The 23,659-nt window shown below is 37.4% G+C and overlaps 1 long non-coding RNA gene across 1 annotated transcript; it reads right to left on the bottom strand.

The window, feature by feature from the left end:
• Positions 1 to 1,663: 1,663 nt before the first annotated feature.
• Positions 1,664 to 21,783, bottom strand: LOC121637644. Its single transcript, XR_006009913.1, has 3 exons — positions 21,772 to 21,783; positions 11,314 to 11,317; positions 1,664 to 1,739 (listed from the first exon to the last, which is right to left on the bottom strand). It is a non-coding gene; the product is annotated as an uncharacterized LOC121637644 (long non-coding RNA).
• Between the last annotated feature and the right edge of the window lie 1,876 nt (positions 21,784 to 23,659).

Below are 23,659 nucleotides of genomic sequence, written 5' to 3'. Positions count from 1 at the left end.
TGTTCGTCTCAACAAACAGCCCATTTTACCTAAACCAGGGGTCTGCAACCTTTACAATCCAAAGAGCCATATTCCCCTCAGCCCAGCTAAAGAAAACCTGTTTAGAGCCGCAAATGTTACAAGACCTTTTTGAAAAATTTTTGATAAATATCTACTGAAGGAAATTTGTTGTTTTTGAAAAACCCCATTTTTATCTTCTATTTTTTAGGTTTTAAAATAAAGAAAAACATAAAAGTTTTGCAAAAAAGAGAATAGAGATACTTTCTATAGGATGTAGATATTTGTAGAAAATTATGTAAAAAAATAAAATAAATAAGCCCATAGTTTATATATATATATATATATATATATATATATATATATATATATATATATATATATATATATATATATATATATATATATATATATATATATAAGGCTAAAAAGACATATATATTTTTTTAGCCATCTTTTAAGCACCAGACCCCTGACCAAAACCAAGTAATGACAATATGCAGAATTTCAGTGTTTTGGAGCCAATATATTTCATATGAACATTTCAACATATGCTTATGTTGTAAATGCTCATATTACATTTGTTTTTTAGAGAAAGTGAAGTTGTGTCACACTGTATGTGTGTTGGGATGGAGGCAGCTGTGCAGCTGATCCTGTTGCTCTGTTTACCTGATAACTTTTTGTTTTGTTTGGAGCAAGGGATGAGGAAAGAGATGAAGAGGGCAAAGTACAGAGAAAAGGATCTTTAGAGGAGAAATTGAATCGCAATGCCAAGTGAGAGTATTTGGACATGAAAGAGTTTTTGGACAAGTTTATACACTGGATTGGATAACTAACCTTGAGGCAGTAACTTGTGCTCATGTTCCTGCACATTGTTTTGGTTAATAATTAATTTTCTGTGACATACGTGAATATTTTTCTATAGGCTACATTACCAAATATGAACATATTTAACATTTTTCACAAGCCCCAAAATATATTTTATGGTTACTATAAAATAAATGCTCCAATAAGATCATTTAGTCTGTAGCACAGTTTAAAATAGTTTAAAGTTAGTGAGCCTTAGTTGTGTTATGTGTTTATATAATCACATACAATAATCACATATAATCATCATTATGTGGAGATGAGACATGGGGCATGTACTTTCAAGCAACCTGAACAAATCTATCTATAAAGCAAAGATAAATAAATTTCTGACCTTAAAACTCTATTTCTGCTTCTGACTTGTTTTTATTTCACACTGAAATATTTTGAAACCTCTGGAGGTCATATACTGATATAAAGACAATGTGCAGTAAATATGGCTATACTAACTTGCACAATGAGGCAGGAGCATGTCTTGAACTAATTTTTGACACAATTCACAATGTTATGGTATTGGATATAAAGCATGCTGATTGGCAGACCTCAGGTTAGAACAAATAAAACACAGTGGGTAAATAGCCAATTAATTTAACTGAAGCAAAATGCTTAGATGTAAAATCCCCCCCAAAAAGTGATTCCAGCTGTGGACTAATTTACCAGCAATGTTAAACTGTGAAACTTTTATTGTCGTTGGAATTGGCGTCATTATGTCCCATGAGGATTCAGCAGACATCATACATCAGCACAACACTCATTTTGGCGGTTGCAGCTGTGTATCAGTGTATCTGTTAGTCTCAGCTCAGGTATGTTGAAGCAGGACACACTGGAAAATCTGCAGGACAGCAGCCCTCGAGGACCAACTTTGGGCAACCCTTCTCTAGATTATTGAAGAAAAAAATTAAACATTTACAATGTCTAATGTTTTGCAAGATCTTTGGTAACGTGGTTGCTATGGACGCTGCTATGTGCATGGCACGTTCCAATCCTATTTTGTGCTGTCGACCATCATTGGGCTGCATTTTATTTCAAATTACTGTCAGGCAGCGATATCAGCATTCATTTATTTATTTATTTTTTTTGGTACAGTTTAACATTTTGGCCTGGTTTTTATGTTACAATGGTGACTTGAAATTACACGTACCTACAGGGATAGCTGAAAAAACCGTGTGTGTGTGTGTGTGTGTGTGTGTGTGCAGATCAAATCTGGAACTATCACTATAAAAAACATCATCGATATGGGATTACACAGGTCTTTATAGACCACATCTCTAATTAAACCCTGCTTTGATTTATTTAATCAAACTGCACTCAGTGAATGGCTTTAAAAACCCCAGCGGTGCATCAATTTAATCCATCCATCCATCCACTTAGCTTATTCAGGGAAGGGTCGCAGGGGCAGCTGCCTAAGCGGGGAAGCCCAGATTTCCCTCTCCCAGGCCACATTCTCCAGCTCATCGGGGAGGATCCTGAGGCGTTCCCAGGCCAGCGGCAAGATGCAGTCCCTCCAGCATGTCCTGGGTCTACTCCGGGGCCCCCTCCCTGTGGGACGTACCCAGAACACTTCACCAGGGAGGCGTCCAGGAGGCATCCTGACCAGATGCTGAGCCACCTCATCTGGCTCTATTTGATGCGGAGGAGCAGCAGCTTTACTCTGAGGCCCTCCCAGATCACTAAGCTTCTCACCCTATCTCTAAGAGAGAGCCCGGCCACCCTGTGGAGAAAACTCATTTTGGCTGCTTGTATTCGCAATGTTGTTCTTTTGGTCACTACCTACAGCTCGTGACCATAGGTGAGGGTAGGAACGTAGATCGACTGGTAAATCAAGGGCTTTGCCTTTTGGCTCAGCTCCTTCTTCACCACAACAGACTGATGCAGAGTCCGCATCACTGCAGACGCCGCACCGATCTGCCTGCTGATCTCCATCCTTCCCTCAATGGTAAACAAAACCCTGAGATACTTGAACTCCTCTGCTTGGGGCAGGACCTCATTCCTGACCTGGAGAAAACACTCCACCCTCTGTTGACCTTTTACAACCTATTTTTAAAAAATGTATTACTTGTGAAAATATTTTATATCCAGTTTAAACACTATATGCTATTTCCATCTGTAAATCATTTTTATATTCCAGTTTCACTTCAATAAAACTTTGTCATTTGTTTTTTTATGTTATTTCTCAATGGTTATTGAAATGGTAGTCTATGCATGTTATATCTGTATATATTTGATAAACTGTTATCTAACCCTGACTTTGACCCATAGACTGTGTGTTGAACCCAAATCGAATCCTTTTTCCAAGCTTGTACGGATGTCAAGGTTATGAATAATATAACTCTAAAGGTGGAATATACTTCCCAAAAATCTGAGGAAAAAAAGCTTCATTTTATGTGCTGGTCCTTACTCACTTAAACTAAGCCTTTGAAGGTCTCTGTCAATTAAATGAGAAAAATAAAAAGTTTGGATGTCACTAAACCAAATACATATTGGAAAGGCCTTCATCTGGAGAATAATATGTCATTATGACACTCTATATGACTGTATGTTCTTTTGGTTTTCAGAGCAAGTTCAGAAATGGGATTACGAAAATCTATTTCTGTTACGTAAATCAGCTACCTAATAAAGCCAAAGTATTTATTACACTACTTCTAGATGATACATGTTGATAAAATGTAAATATGATGGTTTATTTGAGATATAGTCTTTCATTAACTAAAATGGTGAAAGGCTGGTTGTTTTTGCAGCATTTTTGCAGTTAGCACTGTATAGTTTTCTGTCAATAACATTTGAATGTGGGGAGTGATAATTTGTTTGTCTTATACATAATCCCCCTGTATCTTGGGTTTACCTATCCTAAAAGTCCTGAGCAGAAAATCAGGTAAAACACAGGTCTCTATTAACATGTAACACATAACGTGTTTCTATACAAATATATATTTATTTATCCTAGAGGGAAATTGTAAGAATTAGTAATTGAATGCACTTTTTTAGGCTTTAAAACAAACCCACAACTGACAAGATACAAGTCTGTTGTATATTCTGCATTTAGTTGTAGACCATGAAAGACGTTGTCTCTCAACACTATTCTGATTTTAATTAAAACCAAACTTTTTCTGCTCTCTGAGCAAAATCTCTTTCAAAGGATTGTTTAGTTACTGAATTTATTTATCACTGCCCCACACACATATATATACACACACACATACACATGCGTGCATACACACACTGAATTCACATTGACCTAAAGTTATTTGCTGTGTCTGTCTTTCAGTACTTTCCAAAACATGTGAGCAAGTTCATATTTGAGCTCATGCAACACCATGCCTTCACTTACTTGTTCTACTTGCTGTAGCACCAAGAATTTAAGGTTCAGCCGCTTGTAGTGGGATTGGGGGTAAATGCAGCACTGTTTGAGGAAATGTTGATAGTGAAGTCATGCATTTTCATCTGTGATTAACTTTATTTATGACATTGTTTGGCCTGGGCTCAGCAGTAAGAAATTAATGACGGATTTTAGAAGGCCATAAACACAGTCTGTATTTGGTGCCAAGCCAGTGGTTAAATATAAATTAAGAAGAAAGCAGAAGATCAATGGGCTTTCTATCACTCTTAAATCCCTATTGCTTTATGTTTTGTTTGATGTCTCAAGTGAAGAGCTCATTCATACTAAAATCAAAGACCTACCATCTTGGTTGCAGAAAGAACTAATAATATCATGGTGCGGGACTCGGGGTGTAAGCTAAGCCTTTAGGAAACTGATGTTTTCACTGGGAGGTTTACTTAGGATTGAATTTGACTGTTCATAGCTGCTTGCTAAACATAATAGTTTCACCACTTACTGACGGTCTATGCCAAAGAATAAATACACTCATGGTAATTCACTAAATTATAAAAATAATAAGAAGAAGAATAATTTAAAAAATCAAATTAAAAGCTGCCAGTGAATATATATATATATATATATATATATATATATATATATATATATATATATGTATATGTGTGTGTGTGTGTGTGTGTGTGTGTGTGTGTGTGTGTGTGTAAATTTCTTTAGTCATTACATTTTGATACACTTTAACTCACATTAATGAACAAAGACACAAATAAAATCTTCGCTGTGAGCCATTTTTCCAAAATTTACTAACAAGAAATAACTAATAATGAATAAATACAACTAAAAGTACTGATGAATGGATAAATAGATAAGCACAGATGTTATCTTAAAACATCTTAAAACATATCTAAAGCCAACCCTTCAAAGAAAAAAATATCTGTAAGACAGAACTAAAAACAATGTGTCAGATACACTATTAGCAGACAAGCTTGCAAATTTGTGAATACACTCTTAAATGCACAACATAAAAGAAATAAAAAAAAATAAATAAACAAATACACTTCTGTTGTGCCATAAGGTTTTTACATACCAGGGCTGAGTAAAATCGTCTTTCATTATTTATTTAATAAAAACTCAGAGTCAGAGGGTGAAAAAACATAGTGTGTCTCATGATTTAATAGATTATAAAAACCACCTTGAGCAGCAATAACTTGAAGTAACTGTTTTCTGTATGACGTTATCAGTCACATCATTGTGGAGGAATTCTGGCTTATTCTTCTTCACACAAAGATTCTGTTCATTGAGGTTTGCTGGTATTTATTTATGTACAGCTACTTTAAATATCCTGCAGCAGCATTTCAGAAAGGTTGGAGTCTGGACTTTTCATTTTCAGACATTCTTTTTAAGATTTGTTAGTGTGTTTATAATAATTGTCTTTTCTCATTACTTAATTTTAACCAAGCTTCAGCTCAGACTGCTTTTCTTTTCTTTTCTTTTCTTTTCTTTTCTTTTCTTTTCTTTTCTTTTCTTTTCTTTTCTTTTTTCTTTTCTTTTCCACTGACAGAGCAGAGGGCTGCGGTGTTCTTTCTTTGTGATCATAGACAGCAGATATTGCTAAGCTTCTAAACTCTGGACTTCTTGGGCCAGCGTCCTGCAGGTTTTCAATGTTTCACTGCTGCAACACACCTGGTTCAGATCAAATGCTTTTCCATCAGCTTATTCTACACAAGCCTCTTAATGACCCATTATTTGAGTCCATCATCAGATCTCAATGTGACTGACATTGAATTTCAGAGAGAGAGGTGGAGCAGAAAGACCCACAAACAGCCAACAACTGAAGACAGCTGCAGTAAAGCTCAAGCAAAGGGTCACAAAAGATAAAACCCAGTGTTTGGTGATGTTTATGTGTTCCAGACTTCACACACACTTAATCAAATATTAAAAATAAACATTTTAATTGAGGGCAATGTTAATTGTCAAATCACTTTTGAGCCCCTGAAATGAGAAGATTTCACATAAAAATAGTTACAGTTCCTGAGTGTTTCATAGGATATTTTTGTTCAACCCCTTGCATTAAACCTGAAAATCTGCACTTCATTTACATCTCAGCTGTTTCATTTCAAATCCAATGTGGTGGCATGTGAAGCCCAAGTCATAAAAATGGTTTGATTTAATATTTCTGGGCCAAAGTGTATATCCTCTTTAGCACTGAGTTAACACAAGTACATGCTAGAGACCAGCAAACTGTTAAAATAATCTGTGTTTACAGATGTGGTCACACTTTTTGATGTCTAATTAATCAAGTGAATTTTGTTGCAGCAACTGGCTGCTGTACCAGTTAATTCCTGCTACAGCATGAGGTTGCAGTTTTTCACACACTGCTTCTGAGGTTTTAACTGTCTTTGTTTAGAAATGACTGATTTTCTGAAACTAAGAGCTACCACACTGCTGTGTGCTGCAGGTAAGACACTGCCTGTTAACATTACTCATCTACTTCAAAAAGTAGATGAGTAATGTTAAGTCATCTCTCACTTTTTTTGGCTGTCTCTTCCTATAGACATATATGTTGTATAGTTTTAACATGCTAACATGTGCCAGATTTATTGTTCTTCTGGGGCCCATTCCCCAATTCCCACAATCTCCCTTTCCTCCTGTCCTGCATGAGCACCCCCTGTTGTGAAAGGGCTGGAATAGACATTGATCCAAACTACTAGATAAATTTCCTATTCAACAGAACCAGGATTATGATTACAAAAAAAACAAACAAACAAAAAAAAAACAAATCTAATTTTTAAGCATAAATACAGAATTTATGCCTATAACCTTACATTCTGTAAATAAAAAATAATAACAAAAAGGATATATTGCTTCAGACTGGCCTAATTTACTTTTAAATGTTTGTTTTTTTCATATGATTCAGTGCATCAGTTTGTTTCACATATATATATATATATATATATATATATATATATATATATATATATATATATATATGGTGCCTTTCAGGTGTGCAAGCTGCCGGTTTCATAGGCAGTAATGCGCCTGCATACTATCATGAATGCAGGCTTCCACACTAAGTGGATATAACAAGTTGTACGGTCCCTCTCCTCTTAGTCCACAAGACATGTCCGGTTTCCAAAAGTAAATTTACATTTTTATTCATCTGACCACAGAACAACTTTTTATTTAGCATCTTTTATATAAATTTTAGCCCAGAGAAGACAGCAGTGTTTCTGGATCATGTTGACATGTGGCTTCTTTTTTGCTTGATAAAGCTTTAACCTGCATTTAAGAATGACATGGCAAACTGTGTTCAGAGACAATGAGTTCTAGAAGTATTCCTGAGCCCATGCAGGGACAGAATTGTGCCTATTTTTAAATGCAGTGCCGCCTGAGGGTCTGAAGATCATTGGTATCCAATTCAGGGATGTCTCCAGATTCTCAGAATCTTGCTTTGATGTGATGCATTTGTGAGCCTTTCAATTTTACACCAAGGACATTTCTCTGAAATTCAGTGTCATTTTGCCGACTGCTGAACTTATGTGATTCTATACTTTTTAGAGACTGCCTTTGCATGGTGGTCTTTTATACCCACTCATGTTAATGACAGACTGTTCTCCTCCCCAAAACATGGCTGTATGAAATATTTGCATCCAAATACAGTCTGCAATTCTATTAATGAAATATTTGACCTCCAGTGGTTGTGAGAGCAACTGCGTGTGAAAGGCATTCATGATAGTAGCAGCCATGTTGTAAAACATAGGTATTTTACCCATAATTATGATTCATTTCTGACCCTTGGGAAGTGATGATACAGCCTTAAGCCAAAGCAACTTCATATGTTTATATGTAGTTTATAACCAACCTATAAAATTGCATCTATGAAGATGATGGTCACATTGTAAAACAACTGTATTTCAATCTAAAACATAATCATTTTCTAATTTTACCTAAGTAGACCCAATGTTTTTGAGTTAACCCAACCAAGAAGCAAGAAAAGTGTTTTAGTAAAGCACAACACTTCATTGCTTCATCCAGGACTTTGTGGCTGGACAATGACATCAGCTGTGATGTGGAATTCTTATGTGAGTCATATTTCTCTCATGATGCTTGCTGGAGCACTGCATGGAGTTCACTCTAGGAGCAGAAGGTTAGTGTGGATCCAAAAAAAGATAAACTGGCAGAGGATGATAGTTTGTAGGTGGCGTACTATGAACCAGATGGAGTCCAGAAATGTGGCTGTGGGGATGAATGTCCATTTGGCAGGGTAAGAAGGCAGGTAACTGAGAATTGATGGAAAGAATGACAGGTGTAGGAAGTCCTGATGCTTAGATGAAATTGACGGAATCCTAGAGTGGCAAGGTTGCCCTAGAGTGTAGAAGAGAGCATGGTAAGGCAATTACTTGAAGCACAAGTAGAACAGTGGTGGGAGCCTGATCTACCATGGAAACAGTGAGAAAATCTGGGAAAGACTGGAGCTCCTGCAGGTCCTTAAATAGCAGAGCTAGACAAGCTGCAGGTGTGTTCAGTCAGCACTCCAGACTCCACCTTGCCTCCTGGAAGTCTGCTCAGCCCCACCTAGAAACTCAGAAATACCAAAATCACCACTGCCAAGAGCAAACCATGACAATATTGCCAAATGTATTCCCTTATCCATCCAAATAATTGAAACTTCCATGGCCACTGGTATATAAAGAGCAAGCACTGAGGCATGCAGTCTGTTTCTACAAACACTTGTGAGGGAATGAGTTGCTCTCAGGAGCTCAGTGAATTCCAGTGTGGTACTGTGATAGGATGCCAACTGTGCAACAAGTCCAAATATAACGACTGGACTTGTTGCACAGGTCCAGGTCATGATTGGACCTGTGCAAACTGTCAGCGAGTTTGCACAGAGTTCTGACCTCAACCCGATAAAACAACTCCGGGATGAATTAAAGCAGAGGCTGAGAGCCAGGCCTTCTTGTCCAACATCACATACTGACCTCACAAATGCACGTCTGGAGGAATGGTCAAAATTTCCTTTAAACACACTCTTAGACCTTGTGGGAAGCCTTCCCAGAAGAGTTGAAGCTGTTATAGCTGCAAAGGTTAGGCCAATGTCATATTGAACTCATTTGATTAAGAATGGGATGTCTGTTAAGTTCATGAGAGTTAGGTCAGGTATGCCAAAACCTTTAACAATACAGTGTATTTAAGGGTGTGAAGAAATTACAGATATGACCATTTCAGTTGGAGAACTTTTTGTACTGACCTATTCCCAGTTAACCTGATAAGCTGCAACATGTTCCAGAAGTTGCAGCGACATTGGAGTAAGCGGGTACAGAAAAGGATGGCTGGATGGATGGATGGATGGATGGATGGATGGATGGATGTTCCTCCACCTTATTTTTGTTTAATACCACTTTTCCAGCCTTTGTTGGGCCCATTTCAACTTTTTAAGAGTTGTCACCTCCGTTAAATTTAAGATGATCAAGAATTTTTTCCTGAAATAGTAAAAATGTCTCATTTTCAACATTTTATGTTTTTTATTTTCTACTGTGAATAAATTATGAGTTGAGATCTGCAAATCATTGCATTTTTTTTTTTTTTTTTTTTTAGCATTTTACATAGCGTCCCAACTTTTTCTTGGAATTAGGGTTGAATCTGTTTTTAAATGACAATGTATGTTTTTATATTTTTAGTATTGCAACTAATTTTCACATATATGGCTCGCCTATTTAAGGTAAGGAGTAAAATTGGCATACCTTTAATTTTTTGGTCTTCCTTGACCTTTAAGCAGTTATTTATTTTATTGTAATTATTTTCTTATTATCCTGTTGCAATATGATTTATTTATCACAAATATTTAAACCAGATGATCCAGTATGTTTTTGAGAAGATTTTGATCCACTCTCTGTATTATGAACCAGGTGGCAGGAACAATAAGCAGTTCTGTTAGTGATGTCTCATGATGCAGCAGAATCCTGGCAGACATGAAGTGTTTCATGGCCTTTCCAAGAAACCTTTACTTAAATTACTAATGTAAACTCAATGAAGAAACCCTGAGAACACTGAGAGTAATGAGATGAGACAAACACAAACCACGAATAGCCGGGGGAGCATGTCAGACATTGTGACAAGAAAACTAAACGTAAATAAATTCTTATATTTGACAGAAAGAAGAAAAGAGAGTGTGCATTGCCATATTTGTGTGCGACCGTGGATTTTAATTATGTTCCATCCAGAAAGTCTCCACCAATCAGAGGGATTACTCTGGCATGCTTCAGGGTGACCGCAAAGGAACAAAAAACAGAAAAAATAAAAATCTGTGCAAACAAACCAGCCATGCAAAGCAACTGAGTCTGGTCTGCTTCAGCTGCAACAGAGATGTAATAAGGCTTTCAGGGGCAGACCCCCATTTCTCCACAGGCTCTTTTGGATTTTCTGCACTAGATTTTCCTTTTACCCCTATTTGCTTCTTTCTCTCTTTTCCTTCCTCTCCTTCCCCCTTCTCTTTATATTTTTTTAATTTCTTATTCCCTTTTTATAGTGATGCTTTCAGTAGCCCTCCCTCCTTCTCCTTCTGTGTCACTCAGCCCATCTGGGCTGTCTGGTGGAGTTGGGAATATCGGTCCCTGTCAGGGGAGCTCAGTGGGGCCCTGTTGAAGACACAAAGGGCGGATTACTGCAGCTGCCAGTCACACTAAGACCTATACAGCAACTCTTCGGAGTCTATACCAGTGTCCTCAACCCTTACGCCCAGCCCTTTCATGAAGGGACGTCAGCTGTGGCACAAAGGAGCCCCCTCCTTGCACCATATTAAGCAACACAGCAATAAGGCTCACAAATAGCCTGATTAGTGAAGATGAAATGCATGTGTAATGTATGCTAAAGCAATGTCATCTGCTTAAAATGGGAAGAGTAGGTACTGTAGTGGGTCTTTGTATCTGAGGGGCACTAAAGTTTTCTTGCTTTTTCATAATTGTATTTATACATAATGTTTGTTTCTTGTTTCTAAATTGTATGCTTTTGAATGATGTACCCATAAATGTTTGGGAATTTTTAACGGCTTTTCATACAAGACAATAATTCTTTTCAAGCATCCATTTAAATAACAAGATATATAAAAATTTTATGTTTACATTTCTATGTTTCCTGTGCTTTCCTTTTTTAAAAAAAATGTCATGACTTTTGTTTGGAGATTAAACCCAGGCCTCATGAAACTATAATGCTCAACTGCAAAGTTTTTTAATAAATTAAGTGATTTTAATTATACATCAAAAGGTGAGTTTTAATTGGACTTTCCAGGAGAATTTCACTGTTGGTCTTAATGACAGCAACTACAGAAAAATGTTTTTGTTTGAAAAATTATCAGATTTTGCAAGAACAAAGGATTTCCCTCCCATTACTCTCACATCATAAAACAACCACAATACACATAGTTTCCTTTAGTTTGTTTTTCTTATTTAATATTTTATTGCATCTTTGAGAACAAACACTTGTGCGATGTGCATTGCAAACTTTGTTTCATTTTCACCCACTGTGATTCACCCTGATCCCCTACCAATGATCACACGAAGCACCTAGCCTGTTCTGCAAATTCACTGAAACCAAGCAGCACTGAGGGTTATCTTAAACACATATTCACTGCTCTAACAGTCATGCTAGTTCCCCAAAACTGCCAAGCATAGTTATATACTGCTGGCTAAAGCCTTGAATCATGAATGTGTCCATTCATGCAGTTTGACCATTTTCAGAGAGGGATTTGCCTTATCATTTTCAATGGGACATGATGTTAACCTTCTCTTCTGTCTTTGAAATGTTTTTCTGCATCCACGTGTTTTTCTCTTAAGCCTCAATGTTTGTACATTTCAGTTATAATGCTATTCAGGTTGTATTTGGACTACAGTGTTGATGTCAGTATTTGCATATAGGCAAAGAAAATGGCAACTTTACAACAGCAAGGAAGAAGGACTACTATGCTCAAAAACTGCTTCATCCTTGTAGACATACTCTTGAAGGAAAAGAGAGAAAAAGAAAAGGTGTATGGGTATCTCTTCAAACAGTATTGATAGACCCTTATAGAGCTGGATTTTGAGTGAACATAACCCAGAAGTAAACAAACAGTTGTCAAACTCACATCCAAAGCTCTGCATGTGACACCCCCCCCCCCCCCCCCCCCCCCTCTCTCTCTCTCTCTCTCTCTTTTAACCTTCCTACTTAATAGGATGTTGTGGCTTGTTAAATGAAACACTTGGTATTGATATTTGCTCTGATGTACAAATGGCCATTTGAGTCAGAATTTCCCTCTGCTGCCTGTCGGGGTGGTACTTAACACAACATCCCTTAGGGATTGCATTTAAATTTATGAACAAAAGACCTTTTTGATAGTTTTTGTTTAAACACTTATTGGAGAATCAAGGGGCTGTCAGCAAAACTAATGGCCCCATGATCTCAATATATGCCCTTAAATCATGGCAAAATCTCTGTCTGACTGGATGTTAAAGATATTGTGTAGAAGTCATGTGTTGGGTTATTTATTTTCCCCTATAATGTATGTGTGCACATGCGTGGTGACATCACCAGTGATTGTGGGTGGCATGGTGGGTGGCACTGTGGGTGTGCTATCTTCATCAATGTGTACGATCACCTGTGTTGGTTTTGGGGGTGAAGCATGAAGCCAATGTGAGCTTGGGGAGAAATTTTCTGTTGACCGTCATCTAAATGCACAGTTTTGACATATCTATATGCATATATGCACATCTTGAAGATGATCAATTGAAGTAAGTGCTTGTTTCTTGAGATTATTATAAGGATATGGAACAATAAAACATTGTGACATGTGCACTGGTTTAGTGTGATGCATCTTTGATATAAATCTTCATAACTTAGGCTGCTGCAGCATTTGGTAAAAATTTAAGTTGGTACGCAGCAATTTATCATGTTTACTGAAAGTAATGCTGTGGCATTTTGAGAAATGTGTGTGTTTGTTCCTTGGTGAAAAGTTAGATGAGAAAATTGACTGAACATTTATATCCGTCAGCTGCATACAATGGTACATGCAGCAGTTGGCTAGTTTGAATGTAAATAAATTAAATTAAAAAAAAAAAAAAAAAACAGTTCAAGTGGTTCTGACTAAAGAAAGAAAAGTAATCCAAGCTGAAAAAGTAGTGCAAAAGTTACATTTTACATTCTTATGAGAGTTATGTACTTTTGCAGAAGCGCAGTTACAGCCTTACAGTATATCTAAGAGGAAGGTTAGTTTATTAAGTCAGTTTTTTTCTAACATAATAAAAGCAAAACCTACTACTACTACTACTAATAATAATAATAATAATACTAATAATAATAATAAAATTAAGCTGGTTGGTTGAAGCCGGAGTACCCGGAGAGGACCTACTCATACATAGGGAGAACATGCAAACTCCACACAGAAATGTAATGGCCATATAGGACAAAAAGCATTTTTAACTCTCTCACACACCTCTAAAATCATGCATATACTACTATATTCACTTTCACATACACAAAAAATCAACTCTCATTTACACACAAGAGCAACATTTTGCATACATATTAGTGAAAATTCACACATACATACTACAAAAATCTCATGCACATATATGCACGACACCCTATACACATACAGTATGAATCAGTGAAATCAGTACTGTATGTGAGAGGTTATACATGTGTATGTGTGAGCTGACAGTTTGAATGAGAATTTATAGTAAGTGTGTGTGAGAGGTAAATTTGTCATGGAAGAGGCGGGGCTACAACCAGAGTGTAGAGAGCGCATCAATCAATCAATCAATCAATCAATCTTTATTTATATAGCACTTTTCATACAAGAATGCAGCACAAAGTGCTTTCCATGGTTTGTGTGCTGGCAGCGCATACTTCCGGCTGCCGGTGTACAAACGACTTGTTGACACCTTAATAAGTGTAGTTTGTTTTTTAATTTGAAGCCTACAAGTTAGAGCAGTTTTAACTATTTAATGTTTTTGTTCACACTCTTCATTAACACTAGAATTACCAGGATTTTCAGTTTTTCCTGCAGTCTCCCCTCCCTCTACCACAGTTAATCACCCCACTTACTGACCTAATTTTATTCGATCAGGTACTCAGGCAGTTTTTGGACTCAAAAAGCAGATGGTACTCAACACAGGCTTTTGACTCTGCACCTCACAGAAATTAATGGACATCTCTAGTGATGAATATATCTTTGTGCTAAATCTTTATTTTATACACATTAGGTGCACTTAACACAAGAATGGCCAAAACCTAACCTAAAATAACTTCAATAACTTTGACAAATAAAATCATGACGCCTTGCTGGTCCCTGACTTTTCCTAAACCCACATGAATTTTCATTAAAACTAGTTTTTATATTTAGTATGCAAAGAACAGAGAAAATGTGATCATTTCTATTTTGGCTACAGGTTATTTTGACCGCGCAGGATTGCTGTTCTATTTTTAGATTCCCATTGTTCTGGATCAGATGATGTGGAAGTATTCTGTAAAGGATGGTATGCAGAGATGGATTGATCCCATATTTTACATCATGTGGGACCTTGTAGGAATAAATGTCCACGTCATCAGTGGACTGAAACCCAAACAGCTCAAAGCAGTTTCTGCAGCAGCTGCATCCAGAGGAGTTTATGAAGGGAAAACAGCCATAAATATTCTTGCCGGACAACAGTTGTATCAACCACATACATGCTGCCATCATGCACGAAGAAGCATGTGTATGTGAAAAGAAGGCAGGAATATTTACTGTAGTGCCTACTGTCATGGCAATCTACATTATTTTCTGTGAGGCTAAAACAATTAGAAGTCATAGCCAGAGCAGATCAGGTCTCTTCTCCTGTCAATGATGGTTTTCTGCACAACCATCAGGTCAGCAGCCTTCCCCATGATTGTCAATTCTACTGAAATAGAATGAGAGACTATTTAAATGCTCAGGAGTCCTTTGCAAGTGTTTTGGATTAAATAGCTGATTAGAGTGTGGTACTTAGAGGTTACAACATTGTACCTTTTCACACTATTCTAATTTTCTGAATTTTGATTTTTGGGTTTTCATAAACTGTAAGCCATAATCATCAAATTTATATTAAAAAAATGCTTGAAATATCTCACTTTGCATATAATGAGTCTATATATTAGTTTACCTTTTTAAGTTGAATTACTGAAATAAATTAAAGGGGTAGTCCACCCAAAAATCTGTAACCAACTGTAAACAACACAGAATTACTTAATTGTGATGAAAATCACATATACTGTAATTAAAAATTGTATTTTTAAAATTTATTTTAAAGACTGGATTTTGTGGATAAAAATGGCTTATAACACCCGCTACAGAGTAAAACCAGGTTATGTTTTTCATAACATAGAGAGGTTATCTACTTCACGAGAAAATTTAAAAAACCCCACATATACCCGCAAATAGGCGGGTCCTCGCCTAGCAGGCATAGAAAACTACACCCACCAACGCCCACCTGTGAAGGGATGTGAACTTTTATGGTGTAGATTTGCTAGTTTCAGACTTCTATTCTTTCACAGAGTTTCTGCAATAGGACGGATTTATGCTTTTCAGGGGTGTAAAAGTAACACCAGACTTTATTCTTTATAATTGACATGCCATTTCCACTTTAGTTTGTAGAAATTTTATTTCAGTTACTCTTTTTATTTCAATATTGTTCATCTAAAGTTTTTTGTCGGAGTTAAATTAACGATTGACAAAAATGATTAATTTTGTTTTTCTTACATTCACTCTTAGTTTATTATCAAACCATCTCTTCAGCGTTGTCAGGTTCTCTCCATAAGAAAATAAATTTTAATCGTCTGCAGATAGTATCGTTTTTATGTTTATTGTTAATTCACATATTGTTGCTGTTGGGCAAAAACCTCCTATGTCCAAAATTCATGATTTTTGTTTTCCTTCATAAATCAGTACTATTGGCCACCCTTTATGTATGTCTGTTGTTTTACAAATATTTAACCAAAGATATATGATGTAAAACACTATATCAAGTTTGATGACATTATGTCCAGTTCTTACAAAACCATACAGTTTTTTTCATCTTTTGAAAAATGACAGTTTTGGAGATAGGAAGTTTGCGCCCAACAGCAGCGATATGTTATTTATGTACAGAATAAACAAAAATGGTCCAAGCACTGATCCTTGGGGTACTCCACAGATAAAATTCTACATACTTTGCTTTTCATAGTTGAGCATATTGCTTTCTGTCTTTTAGGTAGCTGCTTGTCCATTTATATGCTGTTCCTCTGATCCCATACCTTTGTAGTTTTGTCATGATCTACAGTATCTGTAAGTCCGTAAAAAAAATCTACTGTATATTCTTTCTTCTCTATGGCTTTTATTTTACCAACAAGATATGTTAGTGCATGGACTGTTGTCCTGTTTGCTCTGAAGCTGTGTTGCTGATCGTACAGGCTTCTTTGATATTTATTTGTTGCTACATTTTCTCCACTACTGGTGGTTGCAATATATTTAGTAACTTTGGACCCACACTTACAAAAATGTGTTGAACCCATTTGCAGCCTTGTCTATATCAGTGATAACTTAGTCATTTTTGCCCAAGAAACTACTGGAATAGTCTGCCCTGCCAGTTCTTTTTTCATAATACTTTTTTAGTATGTTCCATGTATTTTTATATTATTTTTATTGCCCTCTAATAGTTTGCTATAATAATCATTTTCTATTATTTCTTATAATTGTAGTACATTTGTTTTATATGCCTTGTATTTTTATTCAGCCTCTGCTGTTCTTTTCCTTAAAAAAATCTTGGTATAATTTTTTCTTCTTGCATGTGTTAAGTATTCCTTTGGTTATCCATGGTTTGTCAACATAATATTGTTTAACTTCTTTTTTTTTTACTAATGGACAATGTTTTTCATAAAATGATAAGATGATGGGCTTCATTAGCGTCATCTACAAAAACCTTTTTACAATCTTGTTTCCTTGTTCTTCTTTAAAAATATTGCAAATGTTGGTATTCATTTTCCATCATACTTTCCACTAAATAAATGTTGACAAAATGTTGGCTGTTCCTAAATATTAGGACAAAGATATTTTCAAGTAGTTGGGATGTGCTTCCACCATGCATACCTTTGGAAAGCATGTGTCTGCGTTGACTGTCATTGCCATAACTGACATTTAATACACATTTATTATTGACCTGGGGAATTCTCGTAACATGAAAACAGTCTTTGTGTCGGATTAAAGCAAAGGATGATATAAAAACGAGGCTCAAGGGCTCATGCAGGGGTTGAGAATGTCTTTTAAGTCTGAACCTGGACCTGTGGCATTCTACAAAGGGAGGAAACATTCACATGTTTTATTTGAAGTGGGAAGGATTTCTGCCTGGGGAAATGTGTGAACATTTTGACTATCATTTTCAGGGGATTGGCGTTTGCAAAATCATCATCTGGACCTTCTTTTGGACATCTGTCTGTGCCTTTGTCTTTGCATTTGACGATTTTGTGCTTTAACACTAATGTGAAGCCAATGGAAATGGCAATTTTAGCAGAACATCTGTAGAGCCAGAACCAGAACAGGATGACAGCATAAGGAGACAATAAAAGGCTTGGATAACATCACTTCAAATCATAACCAGGGCTGATCAAGTGAAAAACTGAATAAAGGAAATCTGGAAATATTAATTTTACAGAACATTTGGCTATCCATTCCTTGGTCAAATTGTCAGTGGTGCATTGGCACAAACACTGCCTCTTGCATGCCTTCTCATGACAAGACTTTATGAAGCAGATGGCAGGGCAAGAAAGAGCTGGGCATAGCCACTTTATTATACATCCTGTGGGATTTAATGTTTCACATTTGGCTCACATTGGGCCACAGTGTGGGTTAGACTGAGGCCAAGAGTTCATATGCTTTCATGGCAACATATTTAGGCATCAATAAAGTTAAGACAAAATAGGCTGGAGATTTCCAGCTGACTGTTCATCGCTGTCTATCTCTTTCCCCATAATGTGAATATTTCACTTAAAAAATATTACCTGTAACCACATGTTGGAGCTCAAAGTAATTGGAATGGGGAAATGAAATTCCCAGTTTAGATTCAGTCCAGAAATAAAGCCCAGTTACTGAAAGACGAAGCCAACCTTTGATCTTCCCCGCCAGACCGACAAGAACAATAACACACTCATTTACCACTGCATGAAGTCATACATGCATACAAACATAAACCTCAACAAAACCCTTTCCACACAGATACACTCAATCCCAGACAGAACTTTTAAACCTTTTTTCCTGCATGAAGACAGCATGTTTGAGACATTCAAATTTTTACAAATCTCTAAACTAGTTATCACTAATTTAATCAGCAGTAATCCAAAGTAGTGGAAGGCTAAGTAATTTATGTTGTCCTACTAAAGATTATGAGTTTTCTTATTTTTTTTCCTTTGCCTGAGGCATACCAAGAATAAATGACTCATTTACAACAATGTCGAGGGAGAGTCCTTAGACAAAAGAGGGAAAAAATTAGTAGCTCCTCTAGTTTAAATGCCTTCTTAAAAATGAAAAATATAAAAAAAAAAAGGAAAAAAAAAACTCTCATTTAATGCTTCTTAAATATGACAAGGGAGCAGAGCCAAGGTGCTCGACTAAACCTATCAAATTGGCAGCATGTGACTGAGTCTGGAAATGCTTCCCTCTCTAGTAACAACTCCTGGGAATTATGGACTTTTTCTCTGTGAGACTAGAAGAAATCAATCAGCATGAGGAAGTATCACACTCCAGTGGTTTTAACAGTTAATATCCTGATGGTGCACACAGGAAATCAGCTACCAGCCTGGTTAAATATAGCTTGCTCAAGCTCTTTGCACAGGTCGACTTTAGGGGTGGACCCACAGTCTTCCATCACACTACAACAGCAACAATGTGCTGAATGAAAAAACCTTGTGTACTTTTTCCCCAACTCTGCATGTTTGCAAACTTTGCCTGAGGTAAATGCACATAGTTCATAGGACTGTGGCATTAAACACAGGGTTAGGAGCAGAGGTCTGGAAGCGCTTGAAAAAAAGTAAACAACCATGGAAGGAACAACCAACTCTAAAGTTACCACAAAGCATACATGAAAGGATAATCATGTGGCTTTTTGGTGATTAATAGCCAGAACAACATGAAATAGTTTGTTTTATGATGATAAATTTCAGGAAGTAAGAGACATGCATGGCAAAGAGAATCTGGCAAATTTTCTAAATAAAACAGTCTGTGCACACTCCTAATTGTACATCACAACATAGAGTATATGGGGACAAGAGGCCAGGATCAGAATTCAACTGGAGGATTTTTTAACATCAGGAGAGGTTCAGTCATAGACATGACGTGATTTTATCTCCCTGAATTCATCTTGTACAGTCAGCCAGATAAAAATCTAAGCTTCCCAAAGGCTCCCAGTTTGGTATAAATTGGTTTAAACAAGCCACATAATCGACAATAATGTTCTAGGCAAGCATCTAGTGGATGCTTTGGATTAAGGTGGTGATTAGATTTGGGTTTTTCAGTGTTTATAATTTGTTCCACCACCCCAAGTGGACAAATTCCATTATCTTTTGTTTACATTTGCTAAAAATTTGTGGTTGGTTACCTGATCAAATAGAATGGAAAAATCCTAACTAGTGCTCTGGAAGAGTAAGAAATTATTAAATTAAAGTTTAACTCAGAATTGAGGTCCATGCTTATGTCACATATAGGACTTCCATACATATATGCACATAAGCTTGCACACAGTCACACACACAAACACAGACTGAGCCAAAGCAGTCAGGCTGTGTTTACTGTTTAGCCCTGCGTGCTGATGTGATGAGACATCCAAGCTGATAACACAGGGCCAGAGGTACCGCCGCTCCGTGTTTGATCTCAGGCAGCTTAGGCGGCCCAAGGCTGGGCGATGAGCTCAGACAGAGGGGTGAGGTCAGCGAGGTGTGCTGTGTGCATGATTACGGATTGGATGGGGGCCCCACGACCTCTTAGCAGGTCAGCTCTGACCCCTGACTCCTACACAGCAGGCACTGACGCACTGCTCAGTGCTTTCTCCAATAACACAGTGGGATGAAAGGAGTGGCTGTGCGCACTGAGTGGACTGGACCACTTCCCCTTTGGACCCAAAGAATGTAGCACAACACAGCAGCACACAGTGGAGGACAGCTGGTGGTGAAGCTTTGCCAGGCTCTGGACATATGAAGGCCCTGCACAATAAAAAAGAGCCTTGTCATGCCTCTCAAACCTGATCAATTACACCACTTGAAACTTTGCCCTTTTCCATTGTGTAAATGAACTAAATCCTTCTAAACCTTCAATCAGAAAAAGATTTTAAAAAAGTGCTAAATTACTTCCAGAGCTGTTCTCTGTATCAGTAATCTGTGCAGTGCAGTTTTATACCATTAGTTTTAGATCGTCATTGAGCGTAGAGTTAAACACCTGCCTTTATGCACACCAGAGACTCGTGGTGCCAACAGGAACACTTCATAAATTTCCACAAACTGCTGCAAACTGTCCTCTGCAGAGAAGGTGGCTGTCCCTGCTAGGTGATGTTTTTAAGTAAACACCCTCACAGACAGTTTCCCTAAAGGCAACTGGGTCAGCCAAGTGTTAATCTGCTCATTAGTCTTCTGGAGTGACAGTCGGACTGAGCTGTGTGTACACGCAGAGAAGAGACAGGCTCCTTGCTATGATATTATATGCCCTGGAGAATTTTTATTTTGGCTGAATTAGCACCTTCAAGCTTCATCCAGTTGTGTGGATGTGCAGTGTGTTGAGACTGTGAGGAGATCCAAAGAGATAAAGAATTTGCCTGTGCATGTTTGTCTAAGGTTGTCTAGTGATGATGGTGGCATGCATGCACTTCTTGAAGCTTGTTGGCTACCACATGTGTTAGAATGTTTCAGGGGAAAGATGATCTCCATCTTTATGCTTCTCTCTTTCTGTCAGCATCTCTGAATAGTGATGATAGAAGGTTGGAGTCGGGTTCCACTTTAATTGCTCTTTATCGCTGTCAGTAGAACAATAGAGGAAACTACAGATTGGACTTGATATGTGCATGCGTGGATCCTCCAGAGTAAACATGTTTTTCAAGTATAGTTTCAAATATAGAAATGTTGCACTGCATCTTTTTTATCAATGCTCACAGACGAGCTATAAGTGTCAGCTGGTTGTTGCACCACTTTGATCTAGACATAAATATCTCAGCAACTAATCCTGTGAAATTTTGCACAGAAGTCCTAAAAGGATGCATGCTACTGATTCCTGTAATTCCTTCAACATCCGTTTTCTTGCCCTGTGACCATCTGTACTTGATGGACTGGCACAAAAAGTTGGTTAACCTTTATGGTCCCAAGATGATGAACAATAATGACTTTTCCTTTGATCCCCTTGAAATTACTAGTTCTGGGTTTTTAAAGGACATTCTTTTATCAATTCTAAAATTAAATCTCACAATTGTAAAGAAAATGATGCAGATCTGAAGCTAAATTTACTGGGATCTGTAATCTGCGCTTCTTTTCTGCAACATGTTTCATGAAATTTGATCCAGAAATTTTTACATAGTCCTACAAACAGACAGAGTGATAACATACCCCTGCCAATTACTGCCATCAAATCTTCAACAGACAGATAAGTTTGTGATTGGAGGATGGAGATGAGATGAACATGCAGATATTCGTAGGTGATGGGGGAGGAGACAACAGGCGGAGTACAAGAAACAAAACAACAATGTTGTCACAGTTTGTAAAATCTCTCATTTCTATTTGTGGTCCACTTGTAACCACAGTGCAAAAGTTGTATGAGGTATAAAATATTCTTATTCATACCATCAAGAAGACTATAACTCATAATCTCAGGAAGAAACAGGATGTCCGTTCACCACTGCATACCAATAGCAAGAGTGTGGGGAAGGTGTCCAGCTTCTGATTTCTGTGCACACACATCTCAGAGCCTCTCAAGAGGCATTAAAGTTGCTGTAATTCCTAAGAATGCACAGGTGAACCTGTCAAAATGATTCTTGGTGTTGTTCCACTGAAACTGTCCTCACACGTGGCCTCCTGGTGTGGTACAGGAGCAGTTTTGCTGTAGATAAAAGCGGATGATGAAGATCGCACAGAACATCAACAACAATCAACAGCTACCCACCCTGGATGGCTTGTTCACTGCTGGCTGCAGAAGATGGACAACTCCCTTCAAGACTTTTTCCACTCTGCCCATAAACAGTTTGAACTGTTGCCTTCCAGAAAGTGCCACAGGTCTATCGAAACATTAACCACAAGATTCATTAACAGTTTATACTCCAAAACCATTACTATAATGAACTCTGGTTCCGTTCTGAACCAGAAGTCTTGGCCTGGGTATCCTTTTTGGGGGTTACTCACTGGTTACATCAGAAACCCAGACATATTTACTGTTGGGCCAACAGTAAAGTAATTTTCTGTGACATGTTCAGGCTATCATGTATCTAGCGCTAATTAACACATCCCATATATGATAAACAACAGCAGCCCAAAACTGCACCTCTGCTGTGGCTGAGTGAAACAAAAGTAGCATTCTGGATCCAGATCCAGAGCCAGATCTATCAACAGCTGATCACTTGAGCAATGCTTCCCCTCTGGTAAATATTTTCACACTAATCTATCCATATTATTTTTAATAATCTTGCTAACAAATATTGACAGATGAAGGGTACCGTACCAACTAAATTACCCCCTCGGTGGAGCTAATTCAGGCAGTGAAGATGTTAAGCATTATATCTATTTAACAACAGGGGCACGTTGACACAATGACATGAGCATCTAGATCAAAACTCTGATAAGAAACATCTAGAGCTTTCTCTTGAGCTAGATTAGTTTAACAACAGTATTGTGGCATTTATTTGAATGGATTTTTGATTATTTTAAACTTTCTTTTGTTCCGCAAAGTGTCACATTTCCAATATATATATACCACAAAATGTATACAAAGCCTGACAAATTCCCCTCCTCTCCCATCAAGGAGTTAATGTCAACTTAATGACAGTTTGTCTGAGACAGCCTTCTTAGAGCCCTGCCATAAATCAGCAGATCACAGGTCTGCCTCATCTTCCTTCACTTCACCCCCCCGAGACACTTTCCTCCCCTTCAACAAGGTGACTCATCCTCTACCAATCAAAGAGAGGCACCAAGAATCACTCACCTCGGACCTCCCCTGGTTCTGATTTGCACTTTTGATTAATGTGTCTACCTTCTGCTTTAATTGCACACTGTTTTCATCATAATTTAGTGTTTGTTTCCTGTCGTTTTCTTGAGGATTGCTGCAAGCACAAGGACTATAATTTCTACATCAAGGAAGTTTTTATGAATGACTAGCAGGTGGAACAGACAGCACAGTAACAGAAAGCAGTATTTTTAGTAGCTGATGTTGACAAACCATCCCACTAAACAGGCTTATATCACACTAGCAAATACAGAGGAACACAT

This window comes from Melanotaenia boesemani, chromosome 4, assembly GCF_017639745.1.
Source record: "Melanotaenia boesemani isolate fMelBoe1 chromosome 4, fMelBoe1.pri, whole genome shotgun sequence".
Taxonomy (NCBI): Eukaryota; Metazoa; Chordata; class Actinopteri; order Atheriniformes; family Melanotaeniidae; genus Melanotaenia; species Melanotaenia boesemani.
This window is presented reverse-complemented; position numbering and strand designations above follow the sequence as displayed.